This window comes from Canis lupus (genome assembly GCF_048164855.1).
Source record: "Canis lupus baileyi chromosome 16 unlocalized genomic scaffold, mCanLup2.hap1 SUPER_16_unloc_3, whole genome shotgun sequence".
NCBI lineage: Eukaryota > Metazoa > Chordata > Mammalia > Carnivora > Canidae > Canis > Canis lupus.
Genome location: NW_027326430.1, coordinates 921615 through 946744, shown reverse-complemented (window position 1 = coordinate 946744; position 25130 = coordinate 921615). Strand labels below are relative to the sequence as shown.

The following is a 25130-nucleotide window of genomic DNA, read 5'->3' as shown; positions in this document are numbered from 1 at the left end:
GAATGTGAATTATGAATAATCATTTCAGATGACTGTCTGCTCACAGACTCGTCTCCTGCGCCCACTTCCCTTCTTTCAGCCATGCAGGGGGTACAGATTAAATGCACCACACTCTGATTTCTATTGTCTGCATGGCTCACTTGCCCAGTAGGCCTGACACTGGTACCACTCCTTCCTCTGGATCAGGTCATCTGCTTTCATCTCCTAGATGGGATCCTCTCATTTTCCCCCAAGTAGAATACACTCCATCTGCCCTTGAACACATCCTGATTCTAGTCTGTCATTGAGATAAAGTGATTTGCCTATAGATCTGTCTGCTTTACTAAGTGGAGTAAGTTGAGACGAAGATCTTTTCTTACTTAATCATATCTTGACCACCAAGCACCATGCCTGGCAGATGGAAGGTGCTCAGTGAACACCAGGGATGTGTCCAGTGAGTTCCATGATCCGAAACTTGTCTTGCATCAAACAATACATACATGGCCCTAGAACCTTTGGCTGGCAGTTTCAAGCAACAGTCACTTTCTACAGACCTTTTCAGAATTTCTCTCTTCTCTACTAAATTGAAAACTGCTTTGAATTATAGAAAATTTCTGCGGCACCTGTGTGTGGCTCAGTCAATTAACTGTCTGACTTATGATTTCGGATCAGGTCATGATCTCAGGGTTGGGAGATCCAGTCCTGCTTCAGGCTCTGTGGTGAGCATGGAACCTGCTTAAGAGTCTGTCTCTCTCTCTCTCTCTCTCTCTCAAAAAAAAAAGAGACTGTCTCTCTCTCTCCCTCTTCCTCTGCCCCTCCCACTCATGCATCTCTCTCTTTCTCTCAAAAATAAATAAATAAATAAATAAATAAATAAATAATTCTATATACAAGTCTACATTTCTCATATTGCAGGGCATAGCACTCTGCAAATAGTGAACACTGGATAAATACAAAAAAATATTAGGGTACTTGCTCTAGGTTATGTGCCTAGGGCAAACAATAATTAAGATCCCCACGACTTATATTAAGTCATACATTGCTCTAAACATTGAGATGCATTATCTCATTTGATATGCACAACTATGAAGGGAAAAAAAATAAGTACTATTTTGGTCTCAATTTATAAACATGAAGAGAGTAGAGAAGTTGTCCGAGGTCATATAATTGTGCATGGCAGTACCAGGATTTGGAAAGCCCACACATTTAACTGCCACCTTTAGTAGCCTTGATTCATGGGACGTCCAATAGGGCCAGAGTGCTGAGAGAAGGGGTTCCACCTAGGAAGCAATCAATATCTGGATGGGGGAGGGTACACCAGAAAAGCTGGGAGGAGTCATAGGTGAAATTACATATCACACATCTATGCCCCAAAGATCTCCTAAGTCCTCTTGCTCCCGCTGTTACTTAGCCTTCCAAATGGTACTTGGTTTATTATCATCAGTAAAACATGTATTTTCATTGTGTCCTGCTCTTGATGATGTAGCTTTTTGGACTAAAAATGGAAATGTGGTGAAAAGCTACTTTGTCTTTCACTCACTTGGATTTCAGTATTATGAGAATGGGTTGGATCGAGGTTTGTGTCATCTTAAAAATGGACATATTATGTTATGGAATAAAATGTTCAGATGATTTAAAAATAAAAGACTCTTTTCCAGCCTTCTGAAAGCCAATGTTACCGATGGGTAGCTAATACACTATTTTATTTACAGCTACGTTTTATCTCTTTAAGCTTGTCAGCTAGTATTCCTACTTGGTAACACTACTAGCCGCTTATTCTTATCACCATGCATTCCTAAAAGTAATAAAATACCATTTTGAAAATGGCTTATGATTGAGATTTCTAGTTATGTCTTCCTCTTTCATTTGCTATGTACTTGAGTGTTTCCTACCTAACTTCTTTTCAGAGTTCCATCTAATCTGTGGTTCAATTCTTTTTCCTGAAATCCTCAAATCCAAGGGAAGCTACTTTCAGAAGTTTTAGAAGCAAGCTATTTAGTGAGTACCAACTGATGAGTAATCATACATATCAGTGAAATTCTGTCAGAGTCTGTCTTCTATGAACACTTAGAAGATGACAACTGTTTACTTTTTGCATTAACATTTTTGTTAAATTGGACATTATGGCTTGAACTTGACTCCAGGCAATAGGAGTATTAAATAGCAATGTGAAATAGACCTCCTAAAAGAAGAGGGAGGGATCAGAAATGTGGGTTTTGAAAATTGTATTGGATTGCATACATCTTCAATTAGAAATATAAAATCACCTTCAACTATACCTGCATCTTCTCCTTGGTGACATAACTACTAGTCTTTTCTTCTGTGATTTGGTTTGAGCTTTTGAAAGAACAATCACAGCTACAGGGAAAAAAAATTCCATTAACAGCAGATCAATGCTTTTTGAATATGAAACTTTTCTGAAACACTCCAGGGTAAATCAATATGTTTATCATCATCATCATCATCATCATCATCATCATCATCATCATTACTATATTTGTTTTTTAAAGAGGGGAAAGGGGCAGAAGGAAAAAATCTTAAGCAGTCTCCAAGCCCAGGGTGGAGCCCAACTTGGGGCTCAATCTCATGACCCTGAGACCATGAGACCAAGAGTCAGCTGCTTAATCAACTGAGCCACCCTGGGTTTATTTTTTTTAACAGAAAACTTACCCTAAGATTAAGGGGTAACAAATTGTGAGGAATTGACTATGTATATGGTGTTCTATCAACATTTTTCACTTTTGATAATAAAGGATACAATTCATTGGAATGGATTTCTCTGTTTTCTTTAGGCTGGTTACAGTCACAAATTTTTACCTCAACCTGTAGCCGTGTCATTTCATGGTGAATACAGTCCTCGTGCTCAAAGGTGAGTGCAGAACATCTAGTGAATAAGTCAAAGAATCTAGGAAAGATTGATTACTGGAACTTCAAGAGTCCCCAGAGCAGTCAGGGGAAAACCCAATCTACGTCAGACTCTAATATTTATTGGGAACATGACACTGATGTGGTCACTTTTGCTTGTTTACTGTTGAAGTGCAGTTTACTAAAATTCGAAATTACTGAATTCCTTTTGCGTGGCTGGTCATGAAAGCGAAAGGGAAAACAGACCCTGGAATGAGATGGCACCAGGAACGTGGGGAAAATAAATTAAATGAGCAGAAGCATATAAACAACATTTTAGTAGCCCTCCTGTCTCTACAGTCTCTTATTAAGTAGTGAATTCTTTAGTCTTTGAGTTTCAGGAGGATGCTGAGGCGATGTCAATACCATCTGCGTGTTAGGGCCAAAGGAAAAATCCACCAAGCAAGGAACAACCACCTGAGTTCACATGTCGACTGTCAGGGATCTGGGACTAGCTGAATCTGCTGTGAAAGGGAATCTCTGAGGTTCTTCAAATCTCTGTCAATGCGAGAAAAGTGACTTCTCACCTTGCATGTTCGTGGAATGAACACAAAATACCAACGGCTCAGTCAATAGGAGGGTTGACTTAGGGATGATCACCTGAAAAGAGCTTGAGGATGATAATCGACTGTCACAGATGCTGGGATGTAGCTATCTAAAGCTGGTGACTTAGACTATATTTTGGAAGAAGGATACTATCAAAGAATAAGAGAGGTAGCTCTCCAGATCTATTCGGCATGGGTCAAATCACACCATTCTTGTTTCAAAACTCCCTCTCAGACAGAACACATTCCCAGAGAGAGAGAGAGAGAGAGAGAGAGCAACCACTGAGTTCCTTCGAGTAATGAGACAAAGGTGATACTCAGCCTACAGAAGCCAAGAGCAGTGAAGCTTCGATAGCAGATGAGAGTTTGGATCTGCTGTTATGTATGAGACACATTAGGTTGGTTGGTTTTCCATGGTTATCCACAGCACAGGAAAACTGTAGGCTGAAAGTAGCTTAAGATAGTAGAAGATTTTCTGAAAGATAGAATGAAGTCTTCTAGTTTAAAACAAAAAGGGAAACAGTAAAATAAAACAAAAAGGGAAACATCTCTGACTATTCTAACTAAAGACTCTTCAAGCACCAGTTATAATACAAATCGATGTATCTGTTAGCAGGACCTGGAAGCATCGGGTAGGAAGTTGAGCTAAATAGAAAGCATAGGTATTCTTTACTGAGAACATAGCTTGTGTGAGCTCTTGCGGTCACAACGCGTGTTATCATTGTTACTTTCAGAAGAATTCCACCAAGTTGGTGTTATTAATCTTATACCGCAGATGAGAAAACAGAAGGTCAAGAGCACTATAGGACTTTCACATTTCTGGTGAAAATCTGAGCAGAGGACAAAACCATTCTAAATCCTGATGCCTACAAAGTCTGTATTTTACCCCGATATTCTTTGATGCTAACAAAATCTGACCCCTGAACAGTATCTTTTCCACCAATTAAGATATTTTTAAAAAATTCCCACCCTCTTATACTATGTCTAAAACCTGTCCATATTGTCTCAGATGTGCTAACGAGCTATGTTTAAACTTCTGAAAAATCATGGCATGTGCCTATTCTTACCTCCCCTCCTCACTCCAGCCACCTGTTTTCTCAGATTGTCTTTCTTGCTGCTTCTCTACCAACCACACTTTGTGAATCTGGCTTATCTCCTTCTGACCGATCATTTTGTTTTCAACTCAGGAATTGTCTTCTCTCTCCACCTTAAGTATACTTGATTTGCTATTTCTGTTAATACTTCTTTTCCTCCTTGACTTTGAGACCATCTCTTGTGAAATGTTTCTCGGGACCAGCCCTCTTCTGACTCAAACCTTGAAGAACTGCAGAAAGCAGAAAATAATATTTGCGACCTCTGAATTTCTATTGTTATAATTGCCCATATACAAGCAAGCAGCAAATTGCAGAGTCTCTTATATGATGTTTCCAGTTCTCTCATTTGCTCTCGGTACATATCCTCCCCTCATAAAAAAGAAGTATAAATTCCTTAGAGAAAGGGTTATATGTGCAGACATACCTATTACTCAAAAATGGAGCTTACGATGAAATTTAAAAAGACATTTTTTTAATTTATTTATTCAATCAAGGCTCATATTGGATGCAAAAAGCCTCCCGTGTTTTTTTGTTGATCTGAAATTTGATGGAAATACCCAGTTGATTTTGATCACTCCTAAATCAAAGCCAGTGTAGATTTATATTTACATGACTGATTATATTAAAGGAAGGGGCTAACTCGAGATTTTCTTATAGTGAAAACCAGATTTGTCTCTAATTGGGAAAGTCTTCTTTTCTTAAGCCCTTTATTACCCCCCAAATCAGCAAACATGCAGTAGAATTGAAAAAAAAAAAAAAAAAGACAATACAGAAAATTGCCAAGTATTCAGGATTAGGAAAAAAAAAAAAAAACAGGCACAATTTATTGAGAATTTATTACGTGCTAGAGTCTAACCACCCATTTCATGTATCTTTAAGGATCAGTTTTCTAGCACATCTGTGCGAACCGTCATTCAGCATACATGAGTCCAAAGTGTTTAACGCGAAGAAAAAAACCTCCCATCTTTTAGCTTTTGTTTTTTTTTTGTTTTTTTTTTTTTTTTTGCTTACAATGTTACATCATGTTTTCCCTGTAGATTTACAAGCACATATTCAAACTGGAACCTTATTTTTCTAATGGAATCTTGCTTTTTTTTTTTTTTGCCCCAGTCTATTGAGATCCCTATAAGAGTACAAATAGTACAAGTGCATGCACACAAATACACAGTGAATAATAAAACTAAGTATTTTTAATATTTGTGTTTTTCTCACAGTGTAAGATGGGGCAAAGGAATTATTACATTTTTGAAATTTCATTTCATCTTAGAAGGCTTTTTCTTAAAATCTGAGGAAGGTGCCTCTGTCACTTGGTTACACACCATCTGCAGCTCACACAGGCTGAAAGTCAACGTGGAGAGAACTGCTGTATAAGAGCCATCACACGTTTACCCTTGACTTCAGATCGCCTACATGCTCTTGAACTAGAAATATTGCTGAGGGTTTGCCAAACACGCAAAGGCCATGGCTTTCACCATTTTGCAAGCAAAGGAAACAGCATTTGAACCTCTTCTGAAAACTTTTTTTTTTCACATTAAGAGGCGCCACACGAACAGAACGTGCCATAAATAACGTGTGCTAACATTTTCCAAAAACTGGACATCAATTAATGCTAATTTATGAGGAAACTTCTTTGGAAGAGCATAGTCCAGACTCATAACTACTGAAAAGACTCATTAATATAAATGTTAAGGGAGTTCCTTTTTTTAAAGGGAGGGCATTAAGGTAAATGCATATCATTACATTGAAAGCTCATAATTTATTGAAAATTCAGTGGAAAGGAAACTTTACACTATATGTTTCCAAAGGTAATGTTTTAGCACATTAATCAAGAAAATAAAGTAAGGTTGAGGATGTGACCTTAAGAAAGACATGCAGTGAAAATCCAGCTTAATGATACCTAACGTTTATTGACTAAGTACTACATGCATCGTTATGTATATGCTATCTTGTTTATTTTCTCCAAACAATATTATGGTGTAGATAATATTATTATTGCCACTTTGCAACTGAGAAATCTGAAAATCAAGCAGCTTAAGTCATGTGCTGTAAGTCACAAAGCTAACAACTGGTGAAACTCGGATTCAGAACCCCATTTCTTAAACCACATGCAATACTACATTTTCCTGCTGTTGAGAATTGTCAGCATGTATGGACAAATTTAGGTAAACTTATGTAATGCTTTATTCTCCAGGATCTCTCATAATCAAATCGTTTTTTCATGAGTTAACATATACATTTCGAAACACACACAAATTAATTTGATTATGGTTGTCTTAAGTAATTTCTTTGTTGAAATAAAAGTGAAAAAATTTACATTTATTTGGTTCCTTTAGGGATCGTGTGTGTGTGTGTCTGTGTGTATGTGTGTGTGTGTCCGTGCGTATGCAGATGTGAGGATATTTTGGTAGAGAAAAGACGGCACATTGAGGAGAATGAGAGAAAGCAAGAATATATTACCCACAATCTTAAGATCGACTAGTTAATGACTAATAGATGCCTATCTATTGCCTAATAAATGATAGATTTCTGGTAGATGTACATATTTCTCCTACAACCTGCAATCAACCTTGTAATTGGGCAAAGATTCTAGCGACACATGGATGTTCATCATCTTAGTAGACAGTAAAATATATAGATCCTTCTAGAACAATAGTTCTCAAACTTGATCATCCTTCAGAATCATCTGAAAGGTTTGCTAAACACAGGCTCCCAGGCTCTTGTTTCTACTTTTATAGGTCTAGAGTGGGGCCTGTGAATTTGCACTTCTGACAAGTTCCGGAGACATGCTGTTGTGCTATTCTAGGAACCCCACTTTGAGATTCACTCCGATAGAGCAGGCACTCTTAATGGAATATACGTAAACCCATAATGTACTTTAGTGATAGTTGTAAAACTGTTCAATGAATAGTGTAGTTTGTTGTTAGATCAATGAATAAAACATATATTAAGTAGTTACTAACAGATTTATAAATAATTGTCATATTCAGTTCACAGAACAAACTAAAAGATTAATATCCAATAATAATTTGCTATGATTACTGAATAACTTCAGACTTTCTAAGTCATTTTGTAGCTACTAGCAATCTACTCAGGCATTCGATGTAACTTTGGGCTAAAAAATAAGAAAAGATGAACTCTGAGCCATTCCTTTCTGAATTCTCCATAAGAACTGCAAAGCTTTCAACTTGTATAAATTGAAGAGGGAACCTCATTCAAAATGGACCACACTCAGCATAGAATTAAAGGAGTTATACTTGTTTTTTTTTAAGATTTTATTTATTTGAGAGAGAGAGAGAGAGCGAGAGAGCCAGAGAACACAAGCAGGGGGGAGCAGCAGAGGGAGGCGGAGAAGCGGGCTCTATCCTGAGCAGGGAGCCTAATGTGGGACTCTATCCCAGGATCCTGGGATCATGATCTGAGCTGAAGGCAGACGCTTAACAGACTGAGCGACCCAGGCACCCCAAAGGAGTCATATTTGGATGATTAAATATTTAGAGCTTATCAATGAAAAGATAATGATATGATGCCAGGATAAACAAAGAGAATTCACCAAGGAAATAAGAGGAAAAATTAAGGATAAAGTTAAGCAGAATAAAAGATATCATTTGAAATTGTGAAAGTACAAATCCTGTCTATGTTTTCTCAATAATTTGCTTTAAGAAAAAGCTTTCCCCGTGAATTTATTCATGGGTAGACAGTTGGTAAAGGTGAGTATGAAATACTTCCAAAGTTTATCTAACATTAGTTCCTAAAAAAACAAACAGACAAACAACAACAACAAAACTCCCACCATATCCGTGTTCCTGATTCTTTGGGAAACATTTGTGTATCAGTCATATAAAGTCCTCTGTAACTGAATGAAGGAGTATGAGTTTAACATGCAAAATTCACTACATGAAACTGTGTGAAATGTTTCAATTATTTCTATAATAACATTTAACATGTTCCAGATACAGTGCATTAAGCACACAGCCAAGAAACGTTCCAAGCCTATGCTGTTTTTCATTTGGGTGTATTATAAGTGTATGAAACACATGTTAGGAATATATTTCATATTCTGCATTTGTAAAATATCAAATTTATATCAGCAGAAACCACAAGGCAGCACAGGAGCTGCCCCCAGAGCAAGGCCATTTTGCAATCAAACTTTTAACACCACATTATCATTTTAAAGAACAAATCTCCTGGTTGAAATGAAGAAAATGATTTTCACAACTCATGGAAATTTTCTTTATGTATTTATTACACAGGATTCAAAACACATACTCAACAAGAATTAGTCTCAAGTTTCTATTTTGTGTAATATGTACCATGCTCAAAATGCATACTACAAATAAAATTAATTCATCTTGGTTATCTTATTCCATTCTACAGGAGAGATATAATTTTGTGAGATTGCTGAAGTTTATACCGTGGTTCTTCAGATTATTCTATGCTAAAAAAAGCTATCAAAATTATTCTTCTCACAAGCTAAATAAATTTATTTACAAACATCACCTTTCGTATTGTATCTTAAGAGCCAGATGAAACATTGATAATTTTTTCTGAGAAATTTACTTATGCCACAGAATTTACCTTGCATCCCTAAATATTAAGCTTCCTCCCCACATCTTATTTTATAATTATAGATGATAGTATGCTAACAGTTATATTTTATTTTAATTATAGATCACATGGATTTGGGTCAGACCAGCACGATTTGTTTTATATTGAATTATTTTCTAATATAAGTACTTTTGTGTCTGGTTCCACTATCATTATGGTCACGTTTACAAATCCTAAATTACATACTCACTTCCTGGACCTGGAAGATCCTGGCCAGTTTAGGATACATTTGAGATAAGCTGATTTCAAAATAGTGCCTAAAATATCAGGGTAAAGCTCAGCCTACACTGGTTCAGTGTACAACTCTCTACAGTCATGGATCTTACCATGGAATTTTTCCCACAATAAGAGAAACTATTTGATCAGTGTGCCTCTGTGGCTCCTACACCGAGTAAGCAAGTTACTTAATTTCTCTTTCCTCAGTTTTCTCATTGGGCAAATAGGGAGAGGAATAATACCCACCTCATCAATTCTTTGTGAGGACTTACTAAGTTAAAACCTGTAATGTACTGAAAAAAAAATAGCTTATTGAACATAGCAAACACGACAGAGGTGTAGGTAATATTATTGGTCCCTGGTAACACTGTGTTCTCAGTACCTGCCTAAAAGGAACATGCATTTAATAAATAAAGAGCAAATTAATAAATAAAATAATGAAGTCCTTTTTGGATTCCACCACAGGCTTTGGTTTGGACCTCTCTAATAAGATATACTATATTTTGTATTGCATGAAAATGTTTGTTCTCAGGTTACATTCCTCCTGCATTTCTTGTAGGCAAAGAGTGTATCCTGTTCATATTTGTAGCGCTGCAGTGACAAGGAACACAGGATATATCTGTTATGAGCATGTGTGGAATGAATTAACAACAACAGACAAGCCCAAAGAAATGTGAGAGACTTTACCTCTCAATCATTAATTTTTAAATTTATTTTTATTCCATATTTCTAGAGCAACTGGTCTGTGGATGACATTTTGCCGCATGTGATACAAAAATGCATCAGATTCCCTTACTTCAAGAAAATTATAAATGAATAGGGAAGGCAAAATAACACACAATGCTTATACATGAGTAATAGCTGACTCACAATAGAGTATTATACGAAATGCTGAGAAATTCCACTGGAAGAAGACATCGTTCCCAGCATCGCAGAGCGCCAGAAAGGCATCACGAAATTGTACCAAGTTATCTCTCTCTAGAGCAGCCTGAGAGCAAACAAGGGCATTTCTCTCTTTTCCCCACTGGACTGGTTCAATTGACATTTGTTTTGTTTTATTATGAATTAAATTTGCGGCTATTTCTACCCAGACTCACTAAACCACCTGTGAATTCAATCAAAGTGGTGAAGTGGATTAAACAAAATTCATGGGCTTTTTTGGATTCTTGTAGCCATAGCTTGGATATTAATATCTGTTTGTTGACTTTGGGGCTATATATTAGGAAGCCAAGGAATTAGCGAAGCTGCTTAAACTCATCAGTACATTAGTATTTAATAAAGTGTTCCCAGCTATCAGTAAGCAGGGCTCTGTGTTCCCCAGCAAACACTAACCACAGGGAAAGCATATTTGATGAAGAGCCAGGAGCAACTATAACCAAACTTGATCATTTGCAGTGTCGTGATCGGTTAAAATAGCTAATCAGGCAAGCTTGTGTAGACCCAGCATTGGCTACCATGACCCACTTTGAGCATGTGTGTGTGTGTGTGTGTGTGTGTGTGTTTCCATTATATTTCTCCACCTCTTTTTACTTTGGTAGAAATGGCTTGACCCAAATGTGAATAGGCCTGGCAAGATGTGTTATATTTCACAAATTTCTAATCAGAGTGGAGGATCCAGGAGGCTAATGCCAACCCCGGGCCTGAGGCATCCTGCAATTAACATTGTCAAGTGTTCCCTGCCTGTAAACAGTTACCTCACGTTACCTCAGAGCATGAGGCCATGTTTGCACATGAGAGCCGGCAGCCACAGTATGGCTTAGCTAAAATTCTGACTTCTGGAAGTCATTTTCTACCACGTGCACGTTTCAATAAATCTGCAAAATAACTTAACCAAAGAGACCCTGGGTGATTTTTCTTTCTTTTTTTTTTTGTTTCCCCCTCCCCACCCCTGCCCAACAAAGCTGTAAAACTAAGTCCCCTTTATCGCAAAAGTCTCCACTGTGTAATCCAATGGGCTTTCAGGGTTTGCTTTCACACATGTTTGTCTCTTCCTGCGCCACTAAATTGTATCAGCTGCTCTGGATTTGGGTTTGATGGTGATTGCTGAGGTGGGAGAGGCAGTGGCTGTATTTGTTGGCTACTTTTTTTCACAAAATGTACCAGTTGGGGAGTACAGTTGGGGGCATTCATGGAATTTACTAGATATATAGGTTATTTCATTAGCTTTTTAATTTGGTCTTTGGTCAAGATAAGATAAAAACCTTGAGATCTAGACTCTATTATACTTTCTGTTTCACACCACATTATATATAATAATATGGCATTATAAAAAATAATATTATGGCATTATATATTCCATTATATTGATCTACATATGCATAACCATACCGACCCTATTAATATATAAATTGAATATATATATGACTATAACACTATATATAGTAACGATGCATATGTTTCTTTTTAATTTTTTTAAATGTTTTGTTTTAAAGGAGAGTGGTTGATTTTTTTAAAGATTTATTTATTTATTTATTCATTCATGAGAGACTCACAGAGAGAGGCAGAGACACAGGCAGAGGGAGAAGCAGGCTCCATGCAGGGAGCCCGACATGGGACCTGATCCCAGGACTCCAGAATCATGACCTGAGCCAAAGGCAGATGCTCAACTGCTGAGCCACCCAGGGATCCCCTATATTATTATTTTTAAAAGAGATTTTATTTATTTGTTTGAGACAGAGAGAGAGAACACTAACAGAGGGAGAGGAAGAGTGAGAAGCAGATTCCCCACTGAGCAGGGAGCCCGATGTGGGACTTGATCCCATGACCCTGGAATTATGACCTGAGCCAAAGGCAGACAATTAACCGACTGAACCACCCAGGTGTCCTTATAAGACATTATTTCTAATAATAAAATTACTGAGTAGTTATGTGGGCAATGCATACAGTGTCGTCTAAACTAAACAGTTTGTGAGTTCATGTTTTTTGATAAATGTAAATCTCCTAAAGTCAAATAAATGTTTTGCACATATTTATGTGTGGATGTGCTTGTGCTACTTTTAATAGAACCAAAACATGAGATAATATGGCCAACCCAGAGTCTTAAATGGATTTATTAGGAAGAATGACTATTCAGTCGTAACAAAAAGCTTTGATTTCACTTTCCCAAAATGAACCTTCCCCTTCCATGAGCCTTCTTTAGCATGTGCAGTCTAAGTTAGAGCTATCAGTCTTGAGGAACCTAGATTTTAATCCTAGCCATATGGCTAAGCCACTGGGTGACTGGACAAGTCACTGCATCTTTTGGGGTCTTGTTATCATTCAATAAACTGGAGAATAACATACTTGTATTACTTCCTCATGAATTTTTTTTTTGGCCTGGTTAAACAAAATAACACATGTGCTACATTTTGAAAACGTTAGTAGTATCATTCCTAAAAAAAAAAGATACTGCTAACATTATAGGAATTACAATGTAGTGATCATGGTTATTTTCCTTTTTATGTTTTTTCTTGGTTTTTCTTTCTCTTTTTCACATCTTTACTAATATTTCTGACCATTCCTGCCCTTTCTATAAGCAAATATCTACATGGTTTTCTGCAATAAGTTGGATAATAAATATTTGGGGCTTTGTAAGCTCACGATCTCCATTGCACACACTCAATTCTGTCATTACGGCATGAAAGCAGTCACAGGTAATTATAAGCAAATGGGCATGGCTGTGTTCTATTAAAACCCTGTGAACGATGAAACTTTAATTTCATGTAATTTTTACATGTTCTGATATAGCATTCATCTTTGGATTTTTTTTCCAACACTTAAAAACAGAGAGAATATCGTTCTTAACTTTTGGTCCTACGAAACAGGTTGTCTGGGACAGATTCCTCCTGGGGGCCATAGTTTGCTGACTCGTGCTCCATGCAGAGAGCTAACCTCAGTACCATGTTCCAGATGAAAAGGGCAGTTCTTGGCTTACAGGAAGGGGTACTAGTAGTTGGAGGTCACCTCAAATCCAGGTTTCACCTCCAGCTTAAATTCCAGGGAGAGAAAAAAAAATTCCAGGGAGAAAAACAAAATAAGTGTTTTAAAAATATAATCTGGGCACCTGGGTGGCTCAGTCGGTTCAGCATCTACCTTCAGCTCAGGTTGTGATCCTGGGGTCCTGGGATCAAGTCCCGCATTGAGCTCCCCTCAGGGATCCTGCTTCTCCCTCTGCCTGTCTGTGTGTGTGTGTGTGTGTGTGTGTCTCATGGATAAATAAATACAATCTTTTAAAAAATGTATATATATTAATTTTTGATATTGATATAAAATCAATATCATATATAAATTTTGATATTGATATAAAAATCAATAATGTATACTTCTTTCAGACCACTTATCTTCAGACAGAAGGTCAAAGTGCTGATTTTTAATTCTTTTACATTCAGCTCACTGTAACGGGCCAACACTTCATCAGTGATGTTACAATGTTTTAAAGTGAAAACGTAAGCTAGAAATCACTTTAAATCCTCTCTTTCTATGGAGGAGGGAACTGCCATCCTACTGAAGTAGAATAACTTGCTCAAAATCAGTACAGGGTGAAACTAGAACTCATATGTTCCAAGAGGGGGGCTCTTTTCACGTCATGATTATGTTTTACTCTAATTGCTCCTGGAAGCTCATCCCAAGCAAAAACAGAACCAAAGTAACAAACTCTTGGACCCTTCTGTAATTGTAGGTTAAGATGCTGACTCAGTTATTTCTCTCTCATTTTAGAAATACATGGCAGAGAGAGGGTTTTGAATACATGCCAGTGGCCTGCTAAGTATCCCCAGTTTTCAGGTAAAGTTTTAGGGCAAACAACTGTTGGCCAGCTGCTGGGTTTGACTGCTGTCTCTGTTTATATCGTATGTTCTTTTCGTGGGCTACTAAAAATCTTTAAGGTCTTATCCTCAGAAAACTTGCCCTAGCAGACATGGCACCACGGGAATTGCTTTTTTGATTTGGCTGGGGGATCCACAGCCCCACAATAAACTTCCCCATCGGATCTGCAACCTGGTTTCTCTGAGAGTTCGCAGCTCACCATCACCTACGGCCACGCTTCAAATCCTGCAGCTTTTCATTCTCATGCAAACAGACACCAGAATGGAAAGGTGGTGCATATATTATCCACATCTGTCTGCTACAAATCCTGCTCAGTTTCATGCTTTTAGGACAAATTCCAGGCAAAGGGCCACTGGGAGAGGCTCCATTTCTCAGTACCCTATGCCCAACTCTGTCAGTGAGGCAGCAGAATAATTTCTTTCATAAGGTCTGTCCCAGCCAAAAACAACATACCCATGCCCTGTGGCATGGGATCTCCAAAGGGAAGGGACTGTGTTCTGAATTACACTCCAAGGGGAGCTGACCTGAGATCAGATGCCTTAAGACCTGGAAAGCAGTGAGACAGGAATATATCAAAGATGGACTTTATCATTTGGTATGGTTGGAAAATCAATTTTCTATATATGGAACTATGGCATGGATAAAATCCTCCTCTCTCATAGTCTGCTCTCCTTCCCCCCCCCCTTGTATAAATTAGAAGGACTGCATTTGTATCTGGGTATCAACACTAAAGAAACAAGCATCTCAAAGTCGGAGCCAATCATTTAAAACGATGGAAAAACAAGCCTTCTTTTAGAAAGACATGGAAAGATGTCATTTATATGCACAGATTAAATTAGCAAAAAATATAGGCCCATTCAAGGTCCCTGCTGTGCTTCTTTATGTATCTAATGGAAAAATTGCTCCTGATCCAGGATTTTATTATTATTGTTATTATTTGAAATGCCACCTTAGAAAAAAATTTCCATTCGATACCCACCTTACTAGGAGAGGCTCAGTACAAAAATAAATAGTTGAAAATGTGCTGTGACTAAAATAGCGTTAGCCAAATTAATGCTAAATTTCCATCTGGACTTCAACATGCTACCACCCAGAAATATTTTCTGGATCTCATTTCTATCTAGCTTTTTTTTTGTTGTTGTCGTTCTTTTTTTTCTTTTCTTTTCTTTCTTTGGTTTGTTTCGTTTTGTTTTGAGATTCTTTCCATTTGATCTTCTATGGCAATAGGGTTGGGCAGTTGGTAGAAGGAAAATTACTTTATCACAACCTGAGGCTTACCTCCCATCTCTAGGAGGCAGCTAATAGTCTAGAGATGGAGGTAGGATATTCCTGATACCTTTAGGAAGGGGGCACCTGTAATGGTGGTCTTCCCCCAATCTACTTGGCTGCTGGACCTTTTAGCAGGTTTATTCTTGGCTACAACATAAGGAAGCAGAGTCTCTGACACCAGGGCACACTATTTCTGCATCTTTTCATATGTCTTGTGATAATCATGACTTTACAACTTTTAATGAGTAGAGGAATAAACAAATATGGAATCAAGCAGAGCCTCAAACAGAAAAGCTGGACAAACCAGATAGTGAAATAGTACGATAGTCTCCATAATCTAAAATATTCTTATTATTGGCAGTTCCAAAAAGCCCTGGTACGTTGAACAATTCACACCCACAACCTGAGTCTCTCTGAAATGAACTAAATTCTTACTATGGTGGAGGTGGTTGGCGGGGAGGCAGCTAAAAACAGATTAGAAATCCTAAGGTCAAGGCCCTCTTCCAAGTTTACTTACTAATTCACTCTTTGACCTTGTACAAGTCACACAACTATCTGGGTCTCTAGTTCTTTATTTTAAAAAATGGGACTAATAACAGCTGTGCTGCCAACCTCTTGGTAGTATCTAAGCAGATTATTGAATAGTTGCAAATGACCTTTGGAAGCACTAAAAATGTGCTATAATCACAGCACCTTTTTTTCTTTCACCAGGAAGACCAGCACCAATTATTTTATAGCTTAAAGACATTGTTATTTGAAAATTCAAACTAAAATTTATTGGGCATCTCTTCTATGGTAGGCACTGTGCTCGGCACTTTATATAAATATTGTCTTCAACCCACAAAATTCTTGGAAGTTAAGTATCTTTATTCTAACATTACAAAAGTATAACCAAATCTCAGAGAGCTGAAATGACTTGTTTAAGATTGTACACTCTATGTGGTGGAAGTGCCATTAGATCCCACAGTTGGCTAATCCCAAACCGTAGGTGTTAATCATCCACTACACAGTATAGAGACCTATTGCTGGAAATGAAGGTTCCTGTTTCAGTTTATTTTAGGCCAGTTTAGTAGTTTTGTGCAAAGCTCATCAGATGGATGGGACTTTTTTTTTTTTTTATTAGGTTGGAGGTAATGCTTTTTGGTAATATCTGGAACCAGTGGTCTCAGGATCTATCCACTGTGGTCCCTAAGTGACATTCCACATAGTCTGTGTATAGAAAAATAAGTGTCAGTGGGGTTGTTGTGTGTGTGTTGTTATAATAAAGAAAGAAATTAAAGTGTTAAAAATATAATTATTTTCCCTACTTATATATTTTTTAATTTATTAGCAGTAGCTACTGCCACTTTCTTTCCCCTATTAAATACCAGATCCTATACTAGATCCTGAGGGGCAAAACCAAACATGTTCTCAATCTCAAGATTTCAAAGTTCACATGGTGGAACAAAGTTAAGAGTTCTATTGAGAAGGCAGGTTGTAGTTTTAGCCTAGGGTCAGGGAAGAAGTAAACACCTGTGACAGATATTTAGAAGGTAGATATTTAGAAAGTAAAAACCAGTAAATCTTGATTATTGACTCAATACAATGGGGAAGGGACATGGAAGAGAAAGAAGTCTCAAGGATGCCTTGCAAGTGAGAAAGAAAACTCTGGAGTACAGTGGCATTTCCCTTATCATAGAGTAGTAGTGAGGATTACGGCAATGGAGGGATTTATGCAAATTTGATTACATATATGGGAATTCCACATAGGCATTCAATAAACGCTAGATTGCATCTTCGACGGATCATTCATAATTGATAAACAAACAAAGCTTCCTATTTATCTCAAAATGAAAATCACATGTGTGCATGTGCTTATTTGAGTATGACTTATTTCTTTAAAAAAAAGATTTTATTTATTTATTAGAGAGAGAGAGAAAGTAAGAGAAAGAGCACAAGCCAGGTAGAGGGGCAGAGGGAGAGGAAGAGGAAGAAGCAGACTCCTCACTGAGCCAGGAGCCAGACATGGGCTCACCCCAGGACCCTGAGATCATGACATTTAAAAGTCAGATGCCTAACCAACTCAGCCACCCAGGAACCCCTAATCTGGAAGACATATTTGTAGGAAGGAATCTAAAGATAGGCTACCTCTTTCTTTATAGGCTCTGAAACCTTCTTGTCACTTTGGTACAGCAACCTACTGTCCACTTTTTCCTCCTAAGGCTACAATAGAAGGAGCAGAAATAGCCTGGTTGAGTTTCCTTCTCTTGCCCTCCCCTCTGGTTAAGGCTCAGTCAATAGTGCTAATGAGCTGTGAAATGGCCAAGAGGTAACAGAAAAAAGGAGAAGGAAAATAAAGGGATCAGAATTCAAATACTATATGTTTTGGTGCTTGTTGAGGACTTATATTTTGCTTATATTCATAAGAATTTGAAATACAATTTGAAAAATAAAAGAAGGTGGCTACCATGGTGCAGGGTATAACAGATTTTTTTTTCTACTTACAAAAACTGATTTTATTTTATTTTTTAATTTTTTGTTTAAACTCAATTAGCCAACATATAGTACATCATTAGTTTCAGGTGTAGTGTTCAATACCTTATCAGTTGCATTTAACACCCAGCGCTCATCACATCACAAGCCCTCCTTAATGCCCAATACTTGTTGAACATATCAACTTCCTCTCTGTATCAGTTTTCACTAATTTCACCTTGTTCTGATTGTCATCAGACAAGGATCTTAGTGACTGGTGGTGGGGAGCTGTAGGAGGTTTGTGGAATAGGACATCATTTTAGGGGTATAAGTCTTCATCAGAAAATATACTGTAAAGCTCTTTCCTTCCATATCTAAGTCAGGATAACAGAGGAGGCATTCATTCCTAGGTCCTATGATAAACAATGAAGGAATACAAATGGGTTCACTAGACTAACGAAATGACACTTACAGGGATGCATTATATCAGTGAGCTCTGAAAATTTAATCACACTGCAATTTGTTAGCCTCTAAAAAGACCCCCCTCAAAATGAAAAGAAATAGGAAACATCAATCTAAAATATTATTAATTTGAACTCTGATTAAAACATTAGTCACAGGTTCAGCTATCACTGTTTGGAATAAATGAATGATATTAAGGGTAGATTTGAAATTAATAACTAAACTTGAGTTTGAGGTTTAAAATCATATTCTATGAATCATATTTTTCTCCTTTCACTCCCTTATTTTACTGTATCTTTGGTACTTGCTGCACTTTCTATCTTTATCACGTCAACAGTTCCCTTCAGTGAAAAGGCAAAAGTTAATATTACAAAATTAAATCTGAATTATTTCTCATTTGGACAAATTCTTACGGTTGAATGCACACATTAGTGAGGCTTTGCTTCTTAGGGTAGGACTACTTATTTTTACATATCCAGGATGGCTTCAAGAATAATTTAGGTGAATTACTAGGTTTCAAAAGAAATAGGATTTTTCATTACAGAATTTAAGTTCAGTAAGAAAGCCCCTTTCCTGGTAGCAATCGAACATGCTGCTCTAAGGGACATGTGTTGAAATAGGGCTCAATTCACTGGTAAGAGACTATTTCTAACCCAGCATCATGGGTCCAGCAGAGCCACAGGGTGGGGATGTGAGTCTACAGATAAGCCTCTGCTTGCCTGAACACCCACAAAGAAACATTCAGTGGTCGGGTACCCTGAATCCTGAAACCACAAACCAAGGGAGTCCGTCCAAAGCTCCTTTACCAAGTTTAAATTGTGTGGATGTGTGTGCTACCTTTTCATCCATTTCCTCAGGTTACAAGCAGGCACAGAACTGACATTTATGTTCCTCTAAAGACGTCTTATTATCACTCACTTGGTATCAGCCAACTGATGGAAAGCAAAATGCACTTTGGGAACTACCGAACGGCTACTTTTCATCATGTCATCTTTGGCATTTCCCTTGGCCCAGCTGAATTAAGGGACAACTGAGTCATTCGCTAGCTGCCTTCCATATCACCTATTTCTCAAGAAATCAAAGTAAAAGTTATAAGATAATTAAAAGGCCAAGCTATTGTTTTCCCTGATAAGACGACTAAGCACTAGCATTTCTGTAGCACCTGGATCAGGCATGCTGTGGTTTCTATTATTCACACAGATTTGCAGTTTCAAAATGTATTAGAACATATCCAAGGTCTATTTCCACAAGTAAACTCCTGCTGCATTGGGGGGAAAATGTAAGAGTTTTACAAGGTTTCAGATGCTTTTACACTACCTTACAATATAGAACATGGCAATTTTATGTAATTTTCACTTATTCTTGGTTCTGAGTGAGAGTGTTGACTCTCTTAATTCCAACACCAGAACTATACCGTGAGGGGCATTTCGATCCACATTGCCACCCCAGCACTGAATTTGAATATGTTATACTCAGGCTTCTGTCAAAAGAAATTTTCCAGAAACTTCCACGTCACACCTTCTCTGGACCAAGGGGAGAAGGAAAAGTTTCAGTGATAAATTAGTCCATATCCATGATTTCAAGGCATATTATATGCTTGAGAGATGAAAGACTAATTTCTTTATACACATGCACACACACACAGATAAATATACACACAATTTGTCCTAGTAATAAGCTTAGCATTAACATAGTGATGACATAGGTATATTATTTATTTTTAAAGTTGTAAATAACAACAAAATAGTTTATTTTTCCTCTTTGAATAAACCTTTAAATAACTGTCTCTTTCTCCTGTCCAGAAAATCATGGCCCTATTAATTCCCCACGAGTCTGATTTTAATCCTTTCTTTCACTATCCTCATCCTTCAGATCTTCCAGAGCTTGTTCATGAGCCCTGCATTTCCATGAAGATAGAATGAGGCATGCATATGTACCTTCTTTTGGTACTGGCGGGAAAATAATTGAAATGCATAATGGGTATGCAATTATTTAAGGCATTGATTGTGTCAACATACCAAACTTTTAAATAACTTAGTAATTTCAAATGTTTGTGAGTATATTAAAGTTTAAAAATATTCATATATTTATTTGACTGGTTTACCATTTAAACCACATATGACTGGTTAATTTTGCTCCTGTCCTTTTGGTATCATTTAGGGACGCTTTCTACCTCAAATATGATGTGTCCTAAAGCCTCTTTATAATAGAAATGCACTGATTTGTGATAACTCAAGAATGATGTATGTGATTCTTGGACATAAAAGAAGTCATTAAATCATTTTAAGACCTGGCTCGTAAGGAAATCAGTAAATTTTAGAGCAAATTTCAAGAGGTGAGAAATCCCACACTGTAAGCTTCCAGTAATATATATCTTATATTAAACCCAGACATTTTAAAAATGTATTTTATGGTTGTTATTTATGTAATATTGGCTTTTAGGAATTTTTTTCAGCATTTAGTGTCTTTGTAACTTAAATATAATATATAGAATTGCTGAAGAAAGAAAAGGTTTATCTCTTTATGCCACTTAAACACACAATTTCATATGGGTCATGCTTTTATATGTACTTTCACTGATTCTGTGAAATCTGAAAACAAAGTGAGAATACAATTGACCCTTAAACTAAGCAGGGGTTAGAGATGTTGACACCCTCTCCCCACCCTGCACAGTTGAAAATCCGTGCATTAAAAAAAAAAGAAAAAGAAAACCCATGTATAATTTTTGAGTCCTCCAGAACTTAACTACTAATTGCCTACTGTTGACTGGAAGCCTTACTAATAACATAAACAATCGATTAACATATATTTTGTATGTTATATGCATGACATACTGTATTCTTACATGAAGTAAGCTAGAGGGTGATATTTAGAAAATCATAAGGAATGGGCACCTGGGTGGCTCAGTCAGTTAAGCATCCAACTCTTGATTTTGGCACATCTTAGGGTTGTGAGATCGAGCCTTTTGGCTCAGATCATGACTCTGTGCTGAGTGTGGAGCCTGCTTAAGATTCTCTCTCTCCCTCTCCTTCTGCCCCTCCCATCCTCTCCCTCTCTTTAAAAAAAAATCATAAGGAAGAGAAAATACATTTATAGTACTATACTGTATTTATTTTTAAAAACTCACAAGTGGACCAGGGCAGTTGTGTTACTCTGAGGAACTGCATTCTATATCCATGCAATATAGCAGGTAACTCTTGAAAGAGGGTGAAGGTAGGAGATGCTTTTAATTGGAAGGGAAAAGGTGGTTTCAATGTAATGAATCAGCTTCATTTTTACACTGTTTTCCCTTCTCAAAATTGACAGTCAAAATTGAGTTTGGTTTTAGCCACACACTTGTCTTCTACTCTTTCCTTCACACCTGCCACGAAGTAGATAAAGGTGTGAGAAATGTGAGCCCAGTCCAGTCACGCAGTTTTAAAAAATGGTCACGGTAATAGGTGTCAAACAGAGTTGTGGTTGTAAGAAAGAAAAATATGACTGCTTTAATTTTAATGTTTTAGCATTGGCAATATATTTGGCTGTTGTCCTCTTGTCCATATTTTCTTTGAGTATTTGGCTCTGTGAAGAAGACAATACATTTCTATTACTATTTTAAGTTTTAAGAGCCATTAATGTATTTATACATAATGCTTGGGGTGGGGGGAGTTATTAGTGTCTAGTTAGTTTAGGTTAAGCATTTAAATATCAAAAATATCAAAACTGTCACTAATACAATGGTAAAACTACCAAAAGCTATGCTGGTATATATATGTTATAGATTTGTATATTTATCATTTGTATTTGGGAGTAGTCTTTAAAATGATCTGCAAAGTAATTTAAAAAAATTATTAATATTTACTTAAAATTTTGAAAAGTTTATTTAAATGTTCCCAAGACAATCTCATTTTTGTTTTATTTTACTTTTTGTTTTATTTCATTTCATTTTACTATTTTATTTTATTATGGGGGATGAAGTACATAGTAAAAAAACAACAACAACAACAACAACAACAAAAACCAGTGTGACAATTATTGACTCACAATAAACTAAAAAGCTTTAGAAGAAAGTAACACATTCCCAGTCTCAAATCTAATTCTGATTGCAAAATTAGGTATTTTTGGAAGAGGAGTATGGAAAAAAAATAAGTAAGTGTTGCAACATCTAGAAATCTTCCTTCCCTAGTAGACTGTGCCTGCTAGGGTCGGGGGTAGGTATTCAGGAACTCTGTGGCAACTATTTATTCAGGAAAAAGCCACATGAGTGTTTCTCTATGCCATGAAACTGTTGCATGTTTTGTTAACTGTTTAGAATTGGTCTGTGAAACTGAATCCTCATGTGCAGAATTTTAATTTTCACATTTTGCTCTTTCAAACCCCTGTGCACCATTAAGAAGACAGAGAACCCCAAGGTCACAGCAGGAATCTTCCAAGTGGGGCACAGTGCTGAGCAGCACAATTCACTGAGAACAGGAGCAAAACAGAACTTGTATTCCTGCCTACCTTTTATCTACAAATGTTTGCTAATATTTAATATACAGCTGTATATGAGTGTCTCCCATGTCATGTGTCACTTACAATGTATGGATTGGCATGAGCATGTAGCAGATGCTCTTTCTTTCCTATAATAGCAAGGCACTGTGAAAATATGCAATTTAAATAATATTTAAGTAGATGGACAGACTATAATGTCTGCTTTTAACTAATCCAACGCTCCTGAAATGGATACATGGCCTAGATGGTTTCTACAAAGAAGTCTTTCTGTGAATCCCTCCTCTACTTTTGCCACCCATTAACTGTGTGACTTGAACACTTGAACAGTTCACATCTCTGAGCATCTGTTTCCTTATTCAAACTCGGATAATGGCATATTCTTCACTGACTATAGAAGGCATTAAATGAGTTAATAGATATAAATATCTTAGAACAGTGACTAGAACATACAACTTAAGACCAATTGCTATCACCTTAATACAATTATGTTTGCTAATGAAAGTAGGAATCAACAAAAGAAAAATCATAGAGCTGTGTCTGCTTTTACTCTGAGAAAAAGGTTTCCATCAGGCATTGTATTAATCAGTGTTTTCCAGAGAAATAAAACCAATAGGATGTGTGTGTATGAGTGTGTGTATATGTGTGTGTATACATACATATGTGTGTAGACACAAAGAAAGAGGTTTTGGGATGCTTGGGTGGTTCAGTTGGTTAAGTGTCTGTCCTTGGCCTAGGTCATGATCCCAGAGTTCTGCTCAGCAGGGAGTCCACGTCTCCTTCCACTCCTCTCCCCTCTCATGCTTGTGTATGCTCTCTCTAAAATAAATAAATAAAAAAAAGAGAAAAAAAGAGGTTTTAAGGAATTGGCTCTCATGACTGTGGAGGCTAGCAAGTCTGAAATCCGTAGGGTGGAGAGCCCTAAAAAAGTTGATGCTGCAACCATAGAGCTTAAGGGAAACCTAGAGGCAGTATTCTTTCTTCCTTTTCCTTGGGTTACCTCAGGCTTTTGTCTTAACATCTTCAACCGATTGGATGATGTCTACCCACATTATGGAGGGTAATTTGCATTACTCAAAGTCGACTGATTTAAACAGTAACCACATCAAAAAAAAAAAAAAAAGGAAAAAAAGAACCTTCACGGTAACATCTAGAATGGTGTTTGACTGAACATCTGGACACCACAGTTCAAGCAAGTTGACACATAAAATCAGCCATCACAGACAAACTACAAGTCAAAAACAATAAGAAGCTAATCAGAACCAATCTATTCAGTCATGTATTCATTTACTCTTCATTCACTTTTTAATCTGCCAGACTCTTTCTATCAACTGGTCTGTCATTCTAGGTTCTGAGAACATAACAGTCAACAAAATAAGTTAGTCCCTCAATCAAGAGAGGTTATATTCTCGTGGTGGTAGATAAACGGTAAACAAATAGCTTAAAAAAAATCTATACATACAAGTGCTTACATTGGTTAGATGGTGATGATTTGCAGAGTAAGGGGAGTGAGGAATGTTGTGGGTGGAGAAGGATATACTGTCAGTAGAGGCCCAAGAAGCAGAAACATGAAGGAAATGAAGGAGCTACCCATGCAAATACTATGAGGAAGAGCATCCCAAACAAAAGGCAGGGCATGGAATGTTCTTGATACGTTCAAGGATCTGCAAGGAGTATTTTGAGCAAAAGAGAGGCATAGTTCGATTTACCTTGTGACAGTAGAAGACTCTAAGTATTGTGTGACCAACAGACTCTGTGGGGACAATTGGGACAATCTCTAGAAGGGTACTTCAATATTACAATGTTGGGAGGGTGATGATGGCAAGGACCAGAGTGGCAGCAGTGATGGTCAGTGGCTTGCTCAGATTTCAGAAATAGGATGTTTTGAAGGTAGAGTCAAAAAGATTTATTGATGAATAGGGTATGATTTGTGAAATAAAAAAGAAGACTGGTTGTCTCCATGGCTTTAAGCCTGAACAAAGGGAGAGTTACAGTTGTCCTTTACAACTATGGTGACAAATGCGGGAGAAGCCATGAAGGAGAGAAACATGGAGTTGGGCTGGGACCTTCTAAATCTGAGATGCTTAACAGACATAGAGGTAGGGGTATCAAGTCAGTGTTTCTAGAACTATCTGGAGTGCAGTTGAGAGGATCAGGCTTGAGATGGAAATTTGTAAGTCATCAGCAGTTGGATAGAAAGCCATGAATGTGCATGAGATCAACTACATGCATACTACGTCTGACTGGGTGATGGATGGTATACTCTGCCATTTAGAAGTCTTGAGAGAACAGAATGAAATAGCAAAGTAAACATAGGGTCAGAAGGTAAGCT

The 25130-nt window shown here is 37.2% G+C and overlaps 1 long non-coding RNA gene across 2 annotated transcripts in view; it reads right to left on the bottom strand.

Moving 5' to 3' along the window:
- Positions 1-22205: 22205 nt before the first annotated feature.
- LOC140629555 (uncharacterized) overlaps positions 22206-25130 on the bottom strand; it is a 570920-nt gene continuing 567995 nt past the window's right edge. For both annotated transcript variants that reach the window (XR_012027406.1, XR_012027407.1), the window contains exon 7: positions 22206-23617. This is a non-coding gene — a long non-coding RNA (uncharacterized lncRNA). The remainder of the gene's footprint in view (positions 23618-25130) is intronic.